The sequence below is a fragment of the Elgaria multicarinata genome, chromosome 3 (genome assembly GCF_023053635.1).
Source record: "Elgaria multicarinata webbii isolate HBS135686 ecotype San Diego chromosome 3, rElgMul1.1.pri, whole genome shotgun sequence".
Classification (NCBI taxonomy): Eukaryota; Metazoa; Chordata; class Lepidosauria; order Squamata; family Anguidae; genus Elgaria; species Elgaria multicarinata.
The window spans coordinates 21,553,366-21,575,588 of NC_086173.1; positions in this window are offsets into that span (position 1 = coordinate 21,553,366).

Sequence of the window (22,223 nt, forward strand, 5' to 3'; positions counted from 1 at the left end):
GCCTAAGATGTGGTTTTGCTGAGTAGTAAATGTGAGCTTGATTTGCATGTGTGGAGTTGCCACACGCAGACATCAAGGGGGCTGAATTTTTGGAGTGGCATGGAAACGAGAATTTCACGAAGTGAAATCTTTGCTTTGCTAACTGCACTGCTGCAAGAGAGAGAAAAGCCGCAGCTGCTGGAATGTCCTTGCCTGTGCAACTCATTGAAGGATGCAGTTGTGCCCTGTCAGCCATGATGTAGGATAGGGTGACCAACTGTCAGGATTTCCCCGGATTTGTCCTGGTTTTTGTTCTTTCCATGGTGTCAGGGGGGATTTTCTATAATTTTCAATAATGTCCTGGAATGACACACCTTCCCCTTTAAGGCTGCCATTAGCATGGCAGGAGGGAATGACATGCTTTCTTGAGGCACATCATTCCCCCACCCCGAGCTCCAATTGAGGTCTTAAAGGGGAAAGTGGGTCATTCGTGGACATTATAGAAAAGGCCCCAATTGGAGTGGATGGTGGTGGTGCAGAATGAAATCCTTTCCCCTCCTCCACTCCAATCGGGTTCTTTAAGGTGGCGGGGGAATAACGTACTTTCTGCAGGACTCAGAAAGCTGCTTCCCCACACACACACTAGGTGTCCTCTTTTTTGGTTTCCCAAATATGGTCACCCTAATGTAGGACATTTGGACGCCTGAGGAAGAACATCCAGAGGGCACCTTCCCTGGCCCTCTTGTAAACCCAGGACAAGCCCAGTAGGCATGAATGGGAGATAGAATACCTGACGTGTGCACAGCTGCCGCTCATTATCACAGGGGCTTTTGCCAGAGAAAAGTCCTGAATCCATGAACTGGATTTACCTGTCTCCAGCTTTGCCCCTCTAAAAAAGGCAACCAGAATGTAACCCCTTAGACTGCTGCCTCATTTTGTCTCATGGGAGAGCCACCTTTGAGCCCTCTCAGGGAGGGAGAGGTGGCATCCATGAAAGGGCCGTATAAACCACAATAAACCAGACAGCAGTCTGTTATGTGAGGGCTTGGACTAGATGGCCTTCCAACTCTACTGTTCTATGATTCTATGATATAGCTGCTGAACTTCTCTCTTCTACTAACTCTTCAAAGTACAAGAGCCCCACCATCCTCTTTTGCATCTGGCTACCTTATGTGTCAGCATGAGACCTCATGTGCCAAGCAGCACTTGGGGGAAAAGCAGTGTGTACCCATCCCAAAAGAGTGGCAGTGTTGACTACACTTCCCCCATCATGCACCCGCCCACCTTGTCTGGAACTGGGGAAGGCTTTTTATAGATTTCGTTCCATCTTCCCAATTCAGGGGAAAAACCATGGTGACGTGTGTCTATCTCAAGAAAGGGCAGCTGTCTTGAGCTTCCTGTGTGAGCCAGCTTTCGCTTTCTCTGCTCAAAGGATAGGGAAGCCCACGCAGACCTTAGAGGAAAGTGTGAACTAGAAAATCTGCAGCACAACTCTAGGCATGTCTCGTCAGAAGTAGGTCCTACTGAATTCAATAGGACATAAGGCCCAGGCAGGTTAGTGTGTACATGGTGAGGGCTGGTGGGAGTTGTTAGCCAAAACCTCTGGAGGGCCACACATGTTGCAACCCTGACATTGACAATAGCCTGATATAGGAATGACAGGTGGCTGCTGACATACACCTGGAGAGAGGAAGATGCAACATGATGTTGGAGGACATTTGGGACCTGAAGTAGAAAAGAGGCAGGCCACCTGCCATTTTCATTAATTAATGGCACAATTCACCAGGAAATTGTAAAAAAAAACAAAAACCAGTGGGGCTGTTCACACAACATGCTAACCCACACTTAGTGGTTGAGTGTAGGTTATTTATTGAACTGTGGGTTGTTTGTGGAACTGTGGGTTAACGTGTTGTCTGACCCCCCAAGACATTTTTTTAGGGTGGCTTGTTAACCATTCTGAACAACTCTAAAACAAACCATGGGTTCTTAAGGTGGCTTGTTCGAGAAAAATAAGTCACGATGCATGATTAACAAACCTCTCTGTGGAAAATGTCTTGGGTTCAGACAACATGCTAACAGTTCAACAAATAACCCACAGTTTAACAACGACCCACACTCAACCACTGCGTGTGGGTCAGCGTGTTGTGTGAACCTAGTCATTGACTCTGCCCTGAACTCTTCCTAGGCCATAGCTAGACCTAAGGTTTATCCCTGGATCATCCAGTGTTCAAACCTGTTCATCTAGGTGACACACAAGGGATCCAGTGCTCAGGCAGGGGTGAACCCTGGATGATCCCAGGATAAAACTTAGGTCTAGCTGTGGCCCTAGACTGCTTCCAGCCAGGGCCAGGCAAAGCTGGTAATAGGCCCGGGCCAGATAGGAAATGTAGGCCCCATTTCAAACTGCTCATTAAGTATTTTTTAATCAGTTCTAAATTCATATGAACTAGAACGATTTATTAAAAAGGTAATGGCAAGCACTTTTATTCAAGATGTGTATAAGACATCAATTCTTCACATTCAGAAATGCTTTACGTGCTTTTCTTTGGGCAAATTCACCATCAACAACAGAAAAATCAAGCAACTTTGCCCAGGGGGACTTGGAGTAGGCCCCCTCAAAATCGTAGGCCCGTGCCAACTGGCCCCACTGCCCCTCCCCACCTCTGCCCAGCCCTGCTTCCAGCCCTTACAGTGTCTAGGGTAGAAAGTTACTAATGAGACCCAGTGCACATGTGCATTGATTAAATTGCAGTACCAAAAGAAAAAAAAAGAATCGTGATGTAACTACATTTGGATTCCCTTTTTTTAGTACTGTGGTTCAATCTGTGTACACATGTACATCAAGATGTGCATGCATACATGTGCTGTTGCAGACCAATAAACAATAAAGAGATGAGGGGAAGTCATTGGCTGAAAACTGCAGCAAGCGGCTTACGCTCAGCAGTCTCAACGAAGTGCAGAAATCAAAAGCGGGTCACTAATGCATTGGTGGAAAACAAGGCCAGGTCTTTTGGAAAGCCAAAATCCAGAGAAACATTTGGACGAGGAAACTTTTGTAAGCAGGACTATCCCTAACTTTGCCTGGTTATTTGGAAGATCAATAACATATCCTAACTAGAGTAGTACAGGCAGCTTGTAGGCCTTCTCTTGCAGCTGGACAACCACCTGCCAGGGATGCTGTAGGGTAGATTCCTGCATTGAGCAGGGGGTTGGACTCATTGGCTTTGTAGGCCCCTTCCAACTCTACTATTCTATGATTCTATGATTCTCAAGAATATTTCCCTCTAATTGTTGAGATTCAGAATGAAAAATGAGGCCATTTTAATGTTGTGCATCGATGTTTCCCCTTCTCTGTAGTATTCCACCCGCATTCACTTGATTGAAGCCACGTTAATAAACCCTCATAGCTCCTCTCCGTCCTGGCTCAAGCTATGCAGCTTCTTCTTGCCTCCACCCTGGAGACCTCCATTTTTCCAGAGGTCTCCTGGTTTTCCCGGTGCATCTGGTCACCCTCACGTTGATTCCTTGCTGCTGTTTGCAATTACAAAAGCACCTTCCTTTGCATCCTCCAGACCACATCTTCCAGGGGTTTGAAGTCAGAGATGGATTTTAACATCTCTCTAGCCGGTCCCAGAGAGTTGAGGCAGCCAAGGTCCGATCTGCAGCCAGGAACGCTGGAAAATGATGCTGGAACTCTGGAAAATGATCAAAACTAATGCTCTTTTTTAGGCCCCTTATAGCATGTCATCAAAAACAGTGCATTGCCAAGCAGTAGTGAATTAAGGGGGGGGTCAATTTCCAGTGGAGAAGCAATGGAGGGGAGGGGTGTTGAAGTCTTCCTCCGCCCACTATTTCCCTCCCACAAAGTTCTCCAGGCAGCCCATAGCTTAGGAGGAGGCCGCCTGGTGCCCAATTATGTTTTGGATTACAACTCTCATAAGCTTCTGATAGCATGGGTTATGGTCAGGGATGATGGGGATTGTAGTCCGAACATCTGGAGGGCAAGCAGGCTGCCTACACAGCCAGAGCTCATCCATCCCAAACAGGTTTGCCTCCCCTAAACCCGACCTGATGGTAGATTTTGAGCAGTGCTAGCCAAAGCATGCTGGCCAGGTGTCCTAATTTACAATGGACAGCCCTCTGTTTTAGAGAGTTGGTAGAGGACAGTACTCTATTTGAGGTTGTCCTCTATTTGATGGGCTGTCTGGTCCTAGTCTGGTTTCAAGTCAAAGGACCCAAGGGACAGCAGAGGCCAGTTCACACCTGGACAGGAGCCTTCCCCGCTATGGTGAGATGTCTTGTAATTTTATTATTTCCAAATATGTGCCTTATATATACTCATTGGTGCCCTCTTTTGTCCTCAGTTTTGGTGATGTGTTTCCTCTATTTGGCTAAAGGCCACTACTCAGTCTGCCATAAATTGGGCCTACTCAGCCAGGTTCAGCTCAGCTCAGCCTCTCTGCCTTCCTTTCCTATGTGGCGCTGGCCTAGGCTGACTACATGGAAAGGAGGACACGGCTCCTGTATCTTTAACAGTTGTAGAGAAAAGGGCATTTCAGCACCTGGTGAAACTCCCTCTTCATCACAATAGTTAAATCTGCAGGTACCCTATCCTCTTTTGTATCTGATCAAGAGGGAAGGGCTCCTGCAGCTTTAACTGCGGTGATGAAGAGGGAATTTCACCAGGTGCTGCATGCATAGGAATGACACCTGCTGAAATTCCCTTTTCTAGGCAACTGTTAAAGATACAGGAGCCCTGTCCTCCTTTCCATATGGCCACCCTACGCTGGCCTAGCCTCTCCCCTTTTTTTCTTGGCCCTTTTTGTTTTGTTTTGTTTACTCCGGCAGGACATACCTTCCTGCCAAAAATAACACTCAAGGCGGCTAGCAAACAAATTCTTAATAAAAAACGCGACATAAAAACAAAGACATTAAAAATGCAATTAAAAACGAGACAATAAAAGAAATAAATGGCATCCAGCCAAGTTAAAAAAAACCTTTAACAACAGGCCAGCTTATATGCCAAAGGGCTGCCTGAATAAAAACATCTTTTCTATTTTGAAACATTGATCCGGTGGACCATGAGGCCAAGGTTAGACGCTGTAAAGGCTTTTGGCCTAATTTGGGGGACAAATAAATCCTGATTTGCAGAGAGTGCGTCCTTTCAGACTGTGCACTTGTCTGAATTTGTAGCCCTGAGGAAATGTGAGACCTTGGTACAGCTGAAGTTTTGCAACTGAGGCCTCCGGATCAATAATTTGTTCCCTCTCTGCCCTGTGGCTTGACTCAGTGACCAAATTAAGCAACCCCGGATGCTTGTTGTTCTTCTCCACCACTGCACCTGTCACTTCCCTGAGCATTCGCCCACACGAGGCTTCCCTCCCTCACCAGCTCCATGCATCAGACAGAACGGTGTACCACACTCCATAAAGCAACATGAAGAATGCCACAGTCCTGTGAGAAGTTGCCAACACCATAATGCAAGCATCACTTAGGGCGGGGTGGGTGGTGTGGCGTTACACCCCACAAGTCAAAGTCAAAAGTCAAAGTCAAAGTTTGTTTATTTCGGTCATAGACCAGCACAACAGAAAACATCATCACAATAATATTAAAAACCCCAATATACAATAAAATACATACATAAAATACATAAAACCCTCAATATACAATAAAATACATACATAAAATCCATAAAACGTGGCAGTCTCAGCCTTAGTCTAAGGTGCAACAAAATTCTTCAACATTAATTTCCGTTGGCTTATGGCAGCTGCACAAAAACTGGCCACTTTTAGAGTAATCTGAGGATTCTGATCCGATAGAAGATGTTTTATGTAATATTCATCTGATCTACCGGGAATTCGCTGCAGGATAGAGGTTATAAATGTTTGGCGTAGATCTTGATAAAGTCAGTTATCAAGTCAGTTCCCAACTATGTCTGAAGTTTGTAAGTCTGTGGTGCTTAGAATGTTGGCCTGAGTGGGTGGAGTTAGAATGTCTTAGGAGTGGGGAGGAGTGATATATAAGGGAATGACTGAGGGGATTGAAGGAGACTTTTTAGGTACTCTTAGGGCCTTGCTAGACCAGGCCTTAGCGCGCCTTCCAACCCGGTTTCCCTGCTGTGCATCCAGATGACGCACAGGGGAATCCGGCGGCAGGCCGCAGTGAGGCCTGGTCTAGTGCGCCATAAGCAAAGTCGCTTATGGCGCGCTTTTTCCCCAGCTCCGGCCTCTCAGGCCAGGGCTGGGGGAAGTGTGGAGACTTCCGCGGCTTTTCGCGGCTCCTCGCTTAGCCGCGGACCAGCCTGGCACAGCGCTCGTATGAGCGCTGTGCCCATCGGCCCGGGGGCGGGGGGGAAAGAGAGGGGAGGGGGAAGGATGGCAGGGTGGGTGGCAAGGGGGGCGGCGGCTTGCCACACACCCTGCCATCCTCCCCCCCCCGTTTTTTTTAAAAAAGACCCTTACCTTCCCGGAGTCTTCGGGCCACCTGCGGCCCCTTTAAACAAAAAAAAAAAAAAAATGGCGGACGCCACAGGGCTTGTGTCCTCCCTGCGGCTCCGCCGTCTGGAAGCGTGGGGGAGGCGCGCTAACGTTAGCGCGCCTCGGCCCCGCCTCCCTGCCAGCATAAGCCGGCAGGTCTAGGAAGGCCCCTAGAGTCTTTAGCACTCTCTGTATGTTAGCTCTTGGTGTTTAGAGTACTTAAGTTCTGGAGAATTTGAGGTTCATTGTAGAGAGTGGTGTCTTTGGAGTGTGGTGTGCACATAGTTGATGTATATTAAACAATACTGATAATAAAGAAGGCTCAAGAGTGATTGTGTGAGAGAAAGGAAAGCGCGTATGTGAATGGGTGAAAGGATTGGATGAAAGGTTTCAAAAAGGTTTTTTAGATGTTTTATTTGAACCAAAGCTTGTGAACTTTTAAAAATAATTTTTAATCATTTTGTTTTAACTACCACAAAAATCCCACGTGTCTGTCTGGCATTTATCATCTGAAGTTTATACATTTAGCACCCACTCGGACAATACTTCACCTCAGCACATATAATTCACAGCACATTATTTTATTATTGAAATCCTTCTCCATTTAACCCATTTCCTCACATAGTTTGGAAGAAGGTGGTTTTTGTCCCTCGCCTCAGGCGTATCAAGCGGTGGTGCTTGGCTTGAGCAGGGAGTAGCCACGGCCGGGTCTGGTGATCAGAGCCTGTGTTGTGGCAGGTGGGTTTGCACTTGTATTCTAAAACATCTGGAGGGCCACAACTCCCAGGATCCCTCACCATTGGCTAGGCAGTCTATGGCTGATGGGAGTTGCAGTCCAGCAACATCTGGGGGGGGGTCACAAGTTGCCTGCCCCTCTGTGTTGACATCCATACACACAGCCTCCACCTCTGACAATGGAAAGGAACCTCCAATCTTATACAGACAGAATAATGCTTACATCTCAGTAGGGATAGCCAACTTCTATATTCTTAAGGACTGCTCTCTTCTCTAGGCTGCAGAATGAGGGCAGGAGCTCACAATCCTGTTAGGCTCCAAATTAAAGTTGGTACAATTTAGCAATAAGAGCTTCCCTGTTCATTCATTCATTCATTCATTCATTATGTTTCTATACCGCCCGTGAACTGAAGCTCTCTGGGCTATTCACAAAACAAAACTTCCAGCTGTAAAATACGATAACACAGTAAAACAGAATATAAAAACCATGTATTTAAAACAGAATAAAACCAAAGTTTTATAAATGATAAAAGCCAGTAACATTGCAAAGATCTAAAAACCACCCCAATATTTGTTTTTAAACTGAAGGGCTAAAAGGCCTAGGAAAATAAAAAAGGGCTTTGCCTGGTGCTGAAAAGACCACAATGTAGGTGCCCGGTGAGCCTCTTTGGAGACAGTATTCAACAATTGAGGTCCCACCACTGAAAAGGCCCACGCCTTACTACCTACCTGCTTCACCACACTCAGCAGGGGTATCTGGAGAAGGGCCTCTGAAGATGATCTTGGGGTCTGGGAAAATATATATGGAAGGAGAAGATCCAATTACCCAGAAAATATATGTAATACAGACAACTACAGTTACATATTACAAATATACCATCTTCTTAAGGTTCCTTCTCCTATCAGAGGTTAGCTACCATACAGCGTTTTAAAAAGAGAGTGGTAACACTTATTATTATTATTATTATTATTATTATTATTATTATTATTATTATTATTATTGAAGAATAAAACAGCCCTGCTTCTTGTAACTTGAAAACATGATCCTTTCCCTGGGCATGTCTACATGAAGATTTGCCCCATGGTGGCTTCATAGTAGCAGCACATCATCTACATGACGCAACAGCCATTGAGAAGCCATCTGGGGGGAAACTCTGGAAACTCCGCTCCCAAAAAGTCGGGCGCTTACCCCGACTTTTGGGGCAGTGGAGCCATGGGCAACCCCGCGCCTCTGGAGAAGTAAAAAAAAATAAAAATGGGGGGGAGGAATGGAACTGTTCCTCCCCCCCTTTTAAATTTTATTATCTATATCTGTGGAGCTTCGCAGATACAGATAATAAAAATACAAAGAAATAGCATGGGGTGGGGAGGAACGGCCAGAGGGAGGAGATGTGGTTCGCCCAGTCCCTCTCGCGTCCTCCTCTGGCTGCCACGTTCCTCCCCACCCCACGCTATTTCTTTGTATTTTTATTATCTTTATCTGCGGAGTGCTGCAGATGCAGATTATAACATTTTAAAAGGGGGGAGGAACAGCCCCATTCCTCTCCTCCCCCCAGTTTTATTTTTTTTACTTTTCCAGAGGCATGAGCAGGAAATTTCTTCCTTCCCGTGCAGAAGCCGGGAAGGAACGCAAGTGCGGATACAAGGCGCCTCCGACACCAAAGCGTAAAGAAGACCTGTGAGTGAATCCCCAGATAAAGGTGTGTTTTTTAATCATACCTTAATTAAAATTTGGTGGGGCTGATAGACGTCAAACGTCTAAAAGACGTTTTGACGCCTCTAAAACGCCTCTAAAAGCCCCAGATGAAAAGGAGGACAGGGCTCCTGTATCTTTAACAGTTGTATTGAAAAGGGAGTTTCAGCAGGTGTTATTTCTATGCATGCAGCACCGGGTGAAATTTCCTCTTCATCACACCAGTTAAAGTTGCAGGTGCCCTGCCCTCTTTTAAATCAGGTCACTCTAGTATAGCTCCTGCAGCTTTAACTGTTGTGATGAAGAGGGAATTTCACCAGGTTCTCCATATATACAAATGACACCTGCTGAAATTCCCTTTTCTGTGCAACTGTTAAAGATACAGGAGCCCTGTCCTCCTTTTCATATGGTCACCCTACCCAGTAGTGCTCTGTGGGCCTGTTCAGAACGTCTTAAGCGGATTGTGCCCCAGATTAAGTATTGGGGGAGTGAGTGCGCTTGTACGAACACGATTTGGGCTTTCCACCTCATCCACCACCCTGCCTTTGTGCTCCACACACTTTAATTCATCTGTCACACTGTGGTGGGGGTGGGGGGCAGCATTACTCATCACATGAACCCTAACGTAAAGCAAATGTGTCTCTTCTCCTCTTCTGATTGTTGAAAGGAAAAGGTTCTCCTTGCAAGAGGCACCTTTCTGCCCCCCATTCTGCTGCCCAAATTGTTGCTTAGGGTGACTATATGGAAAAGAGGGCAGGGCTCCTGCAGCTTTAACTGTTGTGATGAAGAGGGAATTTCACCAGGTGCTGCATGCCTACAAATTCTATTTTCTATACAACTGTTAAAGATACAGGAGCCCCATCCTCCCTTCCCTATTGTTGCCCAAATTCGACCGCTAGCGCGATGAGCAACCTCTCAGGACTCCGTTTCTGCATTGGATAAACACGGTGGCAGGAAAAAGCCGTCTCCATATCAAGCTATCCAGATCCAGGGGTGGGAAGGCCTTCTCCAAGATGCCTTTCAGGTCTTGCCATTCAACACAAACACACCATTCCTTTGTGCGTGAGGCGGGCCCAGTAACTGAGTTCCAACAGCCTGGGGCGGAAAGCCTTCTCCTGACTGGGCCGGGCCCTGCTGTGATTTCAAGGAAAGCACATGCTTCCCAGTGCAGCTCAGGCTGGCCCTTTGCCACCCCCACCGCTTCCCTTGAGATTCGTGTTTTGTCCTGTTCTCCCCCATCCCTTCATGCCACTTCCCCAAGCTGTGGAAAATTTCAGGGGTAGTTCCCTCATGGGGACAGAATGCTGGAGACGTTCGTTCTTAAAGAAGTGAACAGTAAACAGATCTAATCTTATTAACTAATAACCCTAAAACATGCTAATAATAACCACCGCTAAATCAGGCTGCTGTAAACAACTCTTAACGTCTCTCTTTCTGAAGCCTGCTCTTCTCTCTCGCCCTCTCTAATTCATCCCTGAACTTGCGTGAAATGTTCTCGTCCATCACACCTCTCCTTAAGCCTGTGTCCCCAAGGATCGACATTTTCTAAACAATAGAACATGTATGTAACAATGGACACCTTTTGACTTACTACTTTGAACATAGCTATAAGTGTAACCATACTTAAAAATCACCCTTTTACTTACTTAAATGCACGGGAAATGTGTGCCTTCTGAAATATTGGTTTATTTACAAATATATACATTGGGGCCGTTCACACAACATGCTACCCCACTCAGTGGGTTGTTGCTGAACTGTGAATCGTTTGCTGAACCGTGGGTTAGTGTGTTGTCTGAACCCAGGTCATTTTCCGCTGGGTGGCCTGTTAACCATGCAATGCGGATGGCTAACCATTCCGAACAAACCCAACATTAAACCAAGGGTTCTCAAGGTGGCTTGTTTGAGAAAAAATAAGCCACGGCATGGTTAACAAGCTACCCTGCGGAAAATGTAAGCAGGATCTACACTACTGCTTTAAAGTGCTTTATAACAGCTTTGACAACTGTTGGGGCCCAGGACACACTCCACAGACAGTTGTCAAAACTGTTATAAAGCACTTTAAAGCACTCTAAAGCAGTAGTGTCGATCCGGGGTCCAGACAACATGCTAACCAATGGTTCAACAAGCAACCTATGGTTCAACAAGCAACCCACATTCAATAACAGAGTGTTGTGTGAACCCAGTCAATGACTTGGTTTGCATGACACTATGATCATTATTAGCCATGGTGGGTTACAATGCCTGCAGGTACCAGGTTGCCAGTCCAAGCTCCCACCGCCATGGCTTCCCATTACGTGCAAACCCAATGAGAGTGGGTTGTTCTGGGGTTGGCAATCCACCCAGAACCCATGGGCTGTTTTAGGGTTGTGAGTGGTTTGTCAGCCACCCCAACAACCCACCCTGGTTGGGTTCACATGTAATGAGAAGTTACGATGGTGTGCCCCTGCCACACTCTGGATATTCAAAATGGTGGTCACCACTGCAACAAGAAGTCCCACAGGGAAATTTATCCATGATGGTTTCGCATTATGTGCAAACTGGGCCAGTGAGTACAAAGGAGCAGGCAGGCAACCACCTAGCCAGACCATACTAGTCTTTTAAAGCAACACCAGTTCCCCCAAAACAAACAGCATGCTCTAATAGCCCTCTGAGGTCGCACACTGCCACCCAACTGCAAAAACTCAGGTTCCTTTCTCCCCCAGCCTAATGTGGTGTGCGTGTGTCACAACTTTCAGTAGCTAGTATCCAACAGCAATCACGGGTCAGCAATGCACATTTAAGCAAACCTCTCCAAGCCATCCATTACCCACATCGGATGCATCTTCAGCTGTTAGAGAAAATGCCACTGCCTTACTTGGCAATATAAGAATAAGAAATGGGGTGGAAACATAGAAACAGAATTGTTGCTGATGGCTTAGGTAGTTTGGCTCTCTGGACAAAGGTAATGACAAATGATACCTTAATGGAACCTCCATGTTCAGAGGCGGTGTACCTGCCGATACCGGTTGCTAGGGGACAAACAATGGGAGAGGGCTGTTACCTTTCTGCCCTGCCTGTGGGGCATCTGCTGGCCACTGTGGGGAACAAGATGCAGAACTAGGCTTGATCTAATCTAGCAGGGCTTATTGCTTGGGTTTCTGGGCATGCCCCCCTCAGCTTATGCCATGCAGCCACCTGGGGCAGCAAAATGGCCTGCGCTCTCCCCCTCTTTCAGTCCATGCATGCAGTTTCTTTTTCCTTTCCTCATTTATACCCAGTGGCCTCCCCACACGTGACAGATCTCCCACCCTTCCATTTACTGTTTCCGCTCTGTGTATCCCACACGCACCAGGGCTCAGAATAGCTGTCCTATGAGCAGATGCCCCGAGGCTGACATAAGAGTACTAGGAGCCTATTCTTCTCCCGCAGACATTTACACATCGCTCTGTAAACGATGTTGCACAGGATTCTTTCTCCATGTATGCATCGCTTCATTATAACCGGGAGGGTGGAGGAGTAGCCCTTAGAGAAATGCCCCAGCTGCAGCTCTCCACCCAAAAAGGGGCCTGTTGTGTCCGGGGATCCTTGAAGGCTAAGGCACGCAGCCAGAGCAATTAGGAATTTAGAGGAGGAAGGAGCACAGAGATAACTCCCAGATCTCCTCTTCCAGCCAGGCAAGAAGCCAGATGGCTGATATTAAACACTGCGCACAATTGGGAAGAGAGAGAGAGAGAGATTGATTTTCTTCCATGGTCAAAATGCGCAGCTGATGGTGCAAGCAGAACGTCGTTGTGGTTCAGTGAACGCCAGTGTGTTGGAAATGGGCTTGGGAGAGAGCTCTGCCATGGACCGGTGCCTTGGCCTCAGTTCCTCATCTGTAAAATGGAGCACAATCAGGTCCCTATATCCTCTGATTGTCCAATGACAACAATCAAAGAAACCAACATGTTGGTCACTTCAGTTCCGCAACAAGCAAACATTGAGTTCTGCAACCTGTATAAACTCATAACCACTTTTGCGGGTTGGATCCAGGTTTACGTTGAATCAACTGCACTGTTGGAAGTGGGACTTCCCTGCCCTCTCCAGCCCCCTGAAAATGCCACATGAAGCAGTGCCTACATTCATATAGTTTTCTTTTATATATGCATGGTCCAAGGACACATTCATTTATTTGGGCACTTTCTGAGCATAAGACAGGCTGTGTACCCAAGAAACACCTTAGAGGCAAAGAAGATTATATATATCAGCGTGGGAAATTCCACTGCTCTCCTCATAGTGATCTGTGGGGTAAAAGAGAAGTTGGAACTTACTATGAGAGTCTGAGGCCACAGCTAGACCTAAGGTTTATCCTGGGATCATTCAGGGTTCACCCCTGCCTGAGCACTGGATCCCCTGTGTGTCACCTAGATCATAGAATCATAGAAAAGCAGAGTTGGAAGGGGCTACAAGGCCATCGAGTCCAACCCCCTGCTCAAGGCAGGAATCCACCCTAAAGCATCCCTGACAGATGGTTGTCCAGCTGCCTCTTGAAGGCCTCTACTGTGGGAGAGCCCACAAACTCCCTAGGTAACTGATTCCATTGTCGTACTGCTCTAACAGTCAGGAAGTTTTTCCTGATGTCCAGCTGGAATCTGGCTTCCTTTAAGTTGAGCCTGTTATTCCGTGTCCTGCACTCTGGGAGGATCGAGAAGAGATCTTGGCCCTCCTCTGTGTGACAACCTTTTAAGTATTTGAAGAGTGCTATCTTGTCTCCCCTCCATCTTCTCTTCTCCAGGCTAAACATGCCTAGTTCTTTCAGTTTCTCTTCATGGGGCTTTGTTTCCAGACCCCTGATCATCCTGGTTGCCCTCCTCTGAACACACTCCAGCTTGTCTGCATCCTTCTTGAATTGTGGAGCCCAGAACTGGACGCAATACTCTAGATGAGGCCTAACCAGGGCTGAATACAGAGGAACCAGTACCTCACATAATTTGGAAGCTATACTTCTATTAATGCAGCCCAAAATAGCATTTGCCTTTCTTGCAGCCATATCGCACAGTTGGCTCATGTTCAGCTTGCGATCTACAATAATTCCAAGATCCTCCTCGTTTGTAGTATTGCTGAGCCAAGTATCCCCCATCTTGTAACTGTGCATTTGGTTTCTATTTCCTAGATGTAGAACTTGGCATTTATCCCTATTAAATTTCATTCTGTTGTTTTCAGCCCAGCACTCCAGCCTATCAAGATCACTTCGAAGTTTGTTTCTGTCTTCCAGAGTATTTGCTACCCCACCCAATTTTGTGTCATCTGCAAATTTGATAAGCATTCCCTGCACCTCCTCGTCAAAATCATTAATAAAAGTGTTGAAGTGCACTGGGCCCAGGACTGAGCCTTGCGGTACCCCACTCGTTGCCTCTCCCCAGTTTGAGACGGTTCCATTGATAAGTACTCTTTGAGTCCGATTCTGTAGCCAACTGTGAATCCACCTAATAGTTGTTCCATCTAGCCCACTTTGCTAGTTTGTTAATCAGAATATCATGGGGTACTTTGTCAAAAGCTTTTCTGAAGTCAAGATATATGATTCCACAGCTTTCCCACAGTCCACAAGGGAGGTTACCTGATCAAAAAATGAGATCAGATTAATCTGACAGGATTTGTTCCTGACAAATCCATGTTGGCTTCTAGTGATCACCGCATTGATTTCATGGTGTTTACAGATTGACTTCTTTATAATCTGCTCCAGAATTTTCCCAGGGATGGATGTCAGACTAACTGGTCTGTAGTCCCCACGTTCCTCCTTTTTGCCCTTTTTGAAGATAGGGACAACGTTAGCCCTCCTCCAGTCATCCGGCACCCCACCCGTCTTCCATGATTTCGCAAAGATAATAGACAGCGGTTCAGAGAGTTCTTCCGCTAGCTCCTTCTTTACCCGAGGATGCAGTTCATCCGGCCCTGGAGATTTGAACTGCTTCAAGGAAGTTAGGTGTTCCTTGACCATTTGTAGGCATATAATGTGTGTGTGTGTGTGTGTGTGTCTACTACTGTATGAAACCCTGACTATTTAAAAGCCCATCTCCCCTGAAAGCCCCTTTTTCTACGTGCAAATTTGGACTCCCTGCCATGGCTGTATCATAACATTCCTGCTTGCAGAGAAGCACGTGCTTTCTTTCCGTTCTCCTGTCTCTGATCATCTGTGGTGCAGCCACCCCCAGCGCCACTTGCAGCTGCTCGCCAGCTGTTTGTCTTGCACCGTGGACTTTCCCCCCCTTTAGCGGCAGCTGTGGGGGAGTTTTGCAGAGTGATGCAAGGAGCGATGTGGCTTTTGTGAACGGGTGAGTGGGATGAAAAGGCGCCCCTCTCCTCACAAGTTCCTTTTTGAAAAAGTGACGTGATCGGAAGCACATATAGGAAACCCTGACATCCTCTTAATGTCACTTCCCCCGAAGTGGATGATGCAATTCCAGCAATGACTGCCTCTGCTATCTGACGCTCTGGGATATGGATCACACATCCCCCCACCCCCTAACTTTCAAAGAGGTCATTTGTTTAAAACGTTTTTCTTTCGAATTTCAGTGTTCCCTTCCTCTACTATTCAAGTGATGCCCTTTTAACCATCCAAAAGGAAGGAAATGCCAGGAAAGGTCCTCTCTTCCTCTGAATCCATGCCATACCAGGTCCAGGCCCGATTCAAAGTGCTAGTATTGACATTCAAAGCCTTAAAAGTTTTGGGGCCAGGTTATTTGAAGGAACGCCTCCTCCCATATGTACCTGACCGGACCTTAAGATCATCTACAGGGGCCCTTCTCCGTGAGCCCCTGCCAAAGGAAGTGAGGCAGGTGGCTACTAGGAGGAGGGTCTTCTCCGCTGTGGCACCCTGGCTGTGGAATGAGCTCCCCAGAGAGGTCCGCCTGGCGCCTACACTGTACTCCTTTCGTCGCCAGCTGAAGACCTTTTTATTCTCTCAGTATTTTAACACTTAATTTTAACTTAAATTTAAATTTTACTGTTCTAACTCTGTATTTTAATCTTATATCAATTTTGCTGCGTGGTTTTATCCTGGTTGTGCTTTTAATACTGTATTTTATATTTGTGTTTTTTACCTGTTGGTTGTTTTATTATGGTTTTAATTTTTGTGAACCGCCCAGAGAGCTTCGGCTATTGGGCGGTATAAAAATGTAATAAATAAATAAATAGCTCACTTTCTGGCCTGATCCCTCCATCCTGAGTTCTTTTCTTATTACACACACACACACACACACACACACACACACACACACACACACAAAGATAGATCACCCTTCCTCAACCTGGTGCCCTTCAGCTGTGTTGGACTATAATTCCAGCATCCTCAGCTAGTCATGAAGGATGCTGCGAATTGCAGTGCAATACATTTGAGGCTGACACAGATGCTGTTTATAGTTATTTGGGGGTGCGAGCAGGGAGGATCCTGATATTTCTCCATGTTCAAAGGACATTTTTCTTTTTCTAAACTCTGTTTTCTTTAATTATTGTACTTAGGACAATTAACCTATTGTCAACAAATACGGTAATTCCAACAAAAGAAAAAGAAAATCTGTTCCCCTTCTTGCCTGAGTTACATTAACAAAAGCATGTTCTTAGAGGAGGCGTCATTTAATTAGATCCCTCCAAAATCATGTTTGGGTTATGGGGGCTTGCAGGCCACCATCCACTGCTTGCATTTTCCAGTGGATATCAGACATGTTATTGATAAAGCGTGGCGCCTACACTGTACTCTTTTCGTCGCCAGCTGAAGACCTTTTTATTCTCTCAGTATTTTAACACTTAATTTTAACTTAAATTTAAATTTTACTGTTCTAACTCTGTATTTTAATCTTATATCAATTTTGCTGCCTGGTTTTATCCTGGTTGTGCTTTTTATACTGTATTTTTTTGTATTTGTGCTTTTAACCTGTTGGTTGTTTTATGATGGTTTTAATTTTTGTGAACCGCCCAGAGAGCTTCGGCTAATGGGCAGTATAAAAATGTAAATAAATAAATAAATAAAGTGGAGTAATTGAGAGAGCTGGGCAAGAGATGATATTTCTTTGACTGAGCTGTGGCATTTGAAACAGGCTCCAGTGCGAAGAGACCTTGTGAGCCCTGAGTCAAAATCTTTCCTTAACTACAAGAACTAATTTGTGTGGGGGAGGAAGGCTTATTTGGGGTGGGGGTGGGGTTGGCACTGTCTAGCTGACTAGATAGGTGTGTGGAACATGCCTGGCTGCAGTCCAGTGACAGATGAGGTAGCTAGTAGTGTCACATTCACTTCAGGGCAAAACTAGACATGTTGCATTTAAATGCATCGCTTTGTTGTGTTTCTTGTTTTTACTGTTAATAGTTGCAAGGTGGAAGAGTTGCATGGAGGACCAAAGTGCGCTGGAATGGGGCTTAGACCCACCTTCCCCAACTGCCATCCTAATAAACACCCATCTCCAGAAGTTGCCCTTAGGTCCTTTGGTACCTATGGGAGCTTCCTCCACCTCCTTCCTGGGGTAATAACAGCTAAGGGAGGCAGTTTTAATTAGGACAGGAGCGGGGGTGGGTGGGTTAGGATTAACTCCCTGATTCTCCACACACCACAGCCTTGTCAAAAATCTGCCCCTGTGGAGGATTTCAATAGTAACACACACACAGAGAGAGAGAGAGAGGCCTTAGCTAGACCAGGCTTTATCCCGGGGCAAACCCCGGGATCATCCCTTGCATCCACATGATGCACAGAGGATCCCGGGATCAGGGAGGGATCACCCCTCCCTTGCCCCATGATAGAGTCCTCTACTTTGGGCCCGCTTTTTCTGCGGTCCCGGGCTGAGCCCGAGACCGCAGAACGTGTGGCCCGTTTCTGCGGCTTGACCCCGCTCTGCGCGATTACTCGCGCAGAGCCAGGAGCTGCACCCATCAAGGTTAGGGTGGGGAGAGCGGGGAAACCAAATTAAATTTTAAAAACACTTACCTTCAGCGCACAAGCGTTCGTGCACTGCTGTCACTTTAAAAATTTTTTAAAAATGGCTGGCGCGACGCCTCTCTTCCTGAGGTCATCACACCTTACGTGTAAACGGAGGAGGGATCTCGCGTTAATCACAACGCGAGATCTTCACTCCTCCATTGTGTGGTAAAAGGTAGGTCTAGCTAAGGCCGCACAGAGAGAGAGAGAGAGAAGACAACCACAAACACAATTTGGCTGCCTTGAGGCCAGTATTGGGCAAAAGGTGGGATACTACTACTACTACTACTAATAATAATAATAATAATAATAAATTTATCATGTCTAGTTTGGCCCTAGGGGTGAAAAGACAGGCATTCCAGAATGGGAGAGGGTGATTTGTGGCCCTCCACCTGTTGTACTGCAACTCCCATTATCCCTCACCACTGGCTGTGCTGGCCGGGGCTGATGGGAGCTGCAGTCTAACAACACCCAGAGGGCCACATCGTGCCCACCCATTCTAAGATGTGGTTTGAAAAACACAGCAACTGGCTTTCGAGTTGTAGTTAGGGATGTACAGATTTCCTTAAATCTGTTCCGTCTGTGATCCATGCCTCTTTAATTCTGGCGTCCGCTCAGCAACGGAGTCAGATCTTTAAAAACCAGAATTTCATTCTACTTGCAGTCATTTGCATTAGCACTAATGGGCACTTGAGTAAATATGCTAATGCATATTAACTAATGCACACTAAATTCTTTCTCTCTCTCTCCCCCACCCCCAGCTCCAGGTGAAAAACCTAGTTGTGTGCAGTACGACTAGGAAAAACCAATCCGCTGCAGAAGCCACAAGTCTGATTCACAGAAATCTGAACTCACTTGAATCCATTGTGGTTTCAGTCAGAACTGTAAATGAGCTATCCAAAGTGCATCATCCAAAGGGGATGATGCCAAGGGGGGGGGGTGAGTCACCCTTTTGGGAGGAGCCACTTCAGGGGGATGCAAGGTCCACCCCCACCCCTCACCCCCCGCTAACATCTTGGTGAATTAGAGTTTTTGGTGGCGATTGGTTCTCTCCTTAGGGCCTGAGTATGTGCCTGGGAGGGAGGAGATTGCCCCCTACCCCAGGTACCGCCACTTGACCCCATCAGTATAGTCACAGGTAGAGGGAGATACAGCATTGGGAGGAGGCCTAGCCAGGTAAGGGGAACGCGTCCCAGATAGCTAACGACTTGCTGTGTTATGGTCCTCCCCACACCTGCAGGTTTGGCGGTTGCCTATCATCCTGCACTTATTTATTTATTTATTTATTTAGAATATTTATATACCGATCCTCATTGAAAAAATTTCGGAGCGGTGTACAAGGTAAAATGAAAATAAAAACAGAATAAAACAGTTAAAACAAAATTTAAAAAGAAGCAAAACAACAACAACACAGAAATCCAAGGCTGTATGTTAAAGAAAGGCTTCTTGGAATAAAGGTGTTTTCAGGAGGTGCTGAAAGGAGTACAAGGTTGGAGCCTGCTTGACCTCCAGAGGCAGGGAATTCCACAGGAGGGGCACCACCACGCTGAAGGCTCTTCCCCTGGTGGATTCCAATCGGAGGATGGATCTAGGTGGAACCACCAGGAGCAGGCCCTCGGATGACCTCAGTGACCGGGCAGGTTGGTAAGGGAGAAGGCGCTCTCTCAGGTATCCTGGTCCCAAGTTGTTTAGGGCTTTGTACACAAGCACAAGAACCTTAAACCTGGCCCGGTAGTGAATAGGCAGCCAGTGCAGTTCCCTCAGCAGAGGAGTTACATGCTGGAAAGGGGCAGGACCAGACAACAGCCGAGCTGCAGCATTCTGCACTAGCTCCAGCTTCCGGAGCAGCTTCAAGGGCAGCCCCACATAGAGCGCGTTGCAGTAATCCAATCTTGAGGTTACCAATGCCTGTACCACCGTGGTCAAGCTATCCCTGTCCAGGAGAGGCCGTAGTTGGCGAACCAACCGAAGATGGTAAAAGGCACTCTGAGCCGTGGCGGCTACTTGAGCCTCCGACAGAAACGGGTCTAAGAGTACCCCCAAACTACGAACCTGTTCTTTCAGAGGCAGAGCAACCCCATCCAGAACAGGCAATGAGCCTGTCTCCCGGACTCGGGAACCACTCACCCACAGGGCTTCCGTCTTGCCAGGATTTAGTCTGTTTATTGGCCCTCATCCAGCCCATTACTGAGTCTAGGCACTGGTCCAGGACTTGCACAGCCTCACCTGATTCAGTTGTCACAGGGAGATAGAGTTGCGTGTCATCAGCGTATTGATGGCATTTAGCTCTAAATCCCCTAATGACTGCTCCCAACGGCTTCATATAGATGTTAAATAACATTGGGGACAAGATGGTACCCTGCGGCACTCCATAGCTCAATTGCCAGGAGGCCAAGGACTGGTCACCCAATGCTACTCTCTGAAAACGACCCCGTAGGTAGGACCGGAACCACTGTAAAACAATGCCTCCGATGCCCATCCCACAGAGTCGATCCAGGAGGATACTATGGTCAATGGTATCAAAAGCCGCCGAGAGATCGAGCAGGATTAACAGGGTTGCATTCCCCCTGTCCCTCTCTCGATAAAGGTCATCCATCAGGGCGACCAAGGCTGATTCAGTCCCGTAACCAGATCGGAACCCAGACTGGAATGGATCTAGATAATCAGTATCCTCCAAGAGTGCCTGCAGTTGCTCCGCCACAACCCTCTCAAGTACCTTCTCTAAAAAAGGAGCGTTAGCAACTGGGCGGTAGTTGCCTAATACCATCGGGTCCAGGGTGGGCTTCTTCAGGAGTGGTCGCACTACTGCCTCCTTAAGGACAGCAGGGACCACTCCTTCCCGGAGAGAAGCATTTATCACCCCCTGGACCCACCCAGTCAGACCCCCTCAGCTTGCTTTTATAAGCCAGGAGGGACAGGGATCGAGAGGGCAAGTGGTCGGCCGCACTGCTGCAAGCACCTTGTCTACATCATCAGGCCGCAATAACTGGAACTGATCCCACAAAATTGGGCAGATGGTGGCATCGGACACCTCAACTGGAGCTGCACTAAAAACAACGTCAAGCTCACTGCGGAGAGAAGCGATCTTGTCCTCAAAGTGTGATGCAAAAAGGTCACAGCGGGTCCTTGACGGAGCCAGGGCCCCATTTGCTGGGGAGGATGTTAGCAGCCCCCGGACCACCCGGAAGAGCTCCGCTGGACGGCTACTCGAGGACGCAATGGAGGCAGCAAAATAAGCCTTCTTTGCTGCCCACACTGCCACGCAATAGGCACGATTATGCGCTCTACAGCGTGCTCGGTCATCTTCACTTTGAGTCTTTCGCCATTTGCGCTCCAGCCGACGTCCAGCCTGTTTCATTGACCGCAACTCCTTAGTATACCAAGGAGCAGAGCGGGCTCTACAGGACCGGAGAGGACACTCAGGTGCGATCAAGTCGATGGCCCTCCGCATCTCACCTTAGGTCTCTGTGCTGCTTTTAAATACCAGATCAGGGCATATAAGACCTCCCTTATCCATGATTTAATAGTGGATGAGGTGGCTGATCTGACATGTATAATGGAGCCCCTTCATGACACTCAGCATTTCTGCCTGTCTTCACCCACAGCCTCCCCACCACTACCTGAGGTTTAACAGCAACTTGGGCCTTATCTCTCAGACCAGATGCAATTGGGGGCAGGCACCTTTGTCCATGTTCCTGTCCATTCACAAGCACCTTTGGCAGCGTGGTGGGTGGTGACCGGAGATGGGGCCTTTTCGGTTTTGGCATCCCAACTTTGGAACACATCACTAGGGAGGCTTGCCTGTCACCAAGTCCAATGGCCTTTTGCCAGAATACCTTTTAATTCTCCCCAGCATTTTGGGTCTGTTAAGACTCCCCTTATAGGTTTTTGATGCTGTTCAATTATTATTATTATTATTATTATTATTATTATTATCCTGCCTTTTAGCCAATGCTAGGTCTGAAGGCGGCATTACAAAATTTAAAATATATACATTTAAAACCTATAAATAGAAATATGCAAAAGTTAAAAAATATTTTACATTTTTACATTTTCTTTGTTTAACCTATTTGCAAGCTTCTCTAGGAGGCCCCCAGGAAGATGATGTGGGATATAAATATCTAAAATAATAAAAGAAATAGACGTAAAACGCGTAGGGGGCTTCCATTAACATGTCTGTTTTGGCTGTCAGCCTGGCTGAGTTTTCTGAATGCTGACCCCCTGCACTATTTGGCACTCATGAGCAGTCAGACAGCCAGAAACACATCGTTTAGGAAAATGGTATGAGACTCAAATGTAAGGGGTGAAGTGGTACAACCCTCTCTTCCTCCAAAGGGTGAAGCAGCCACTTGAAGTGGATGGTTTTAGGTGTCATGAAAGGCCAAAAAATGCATTATTATTATTATTATTACTACTACTA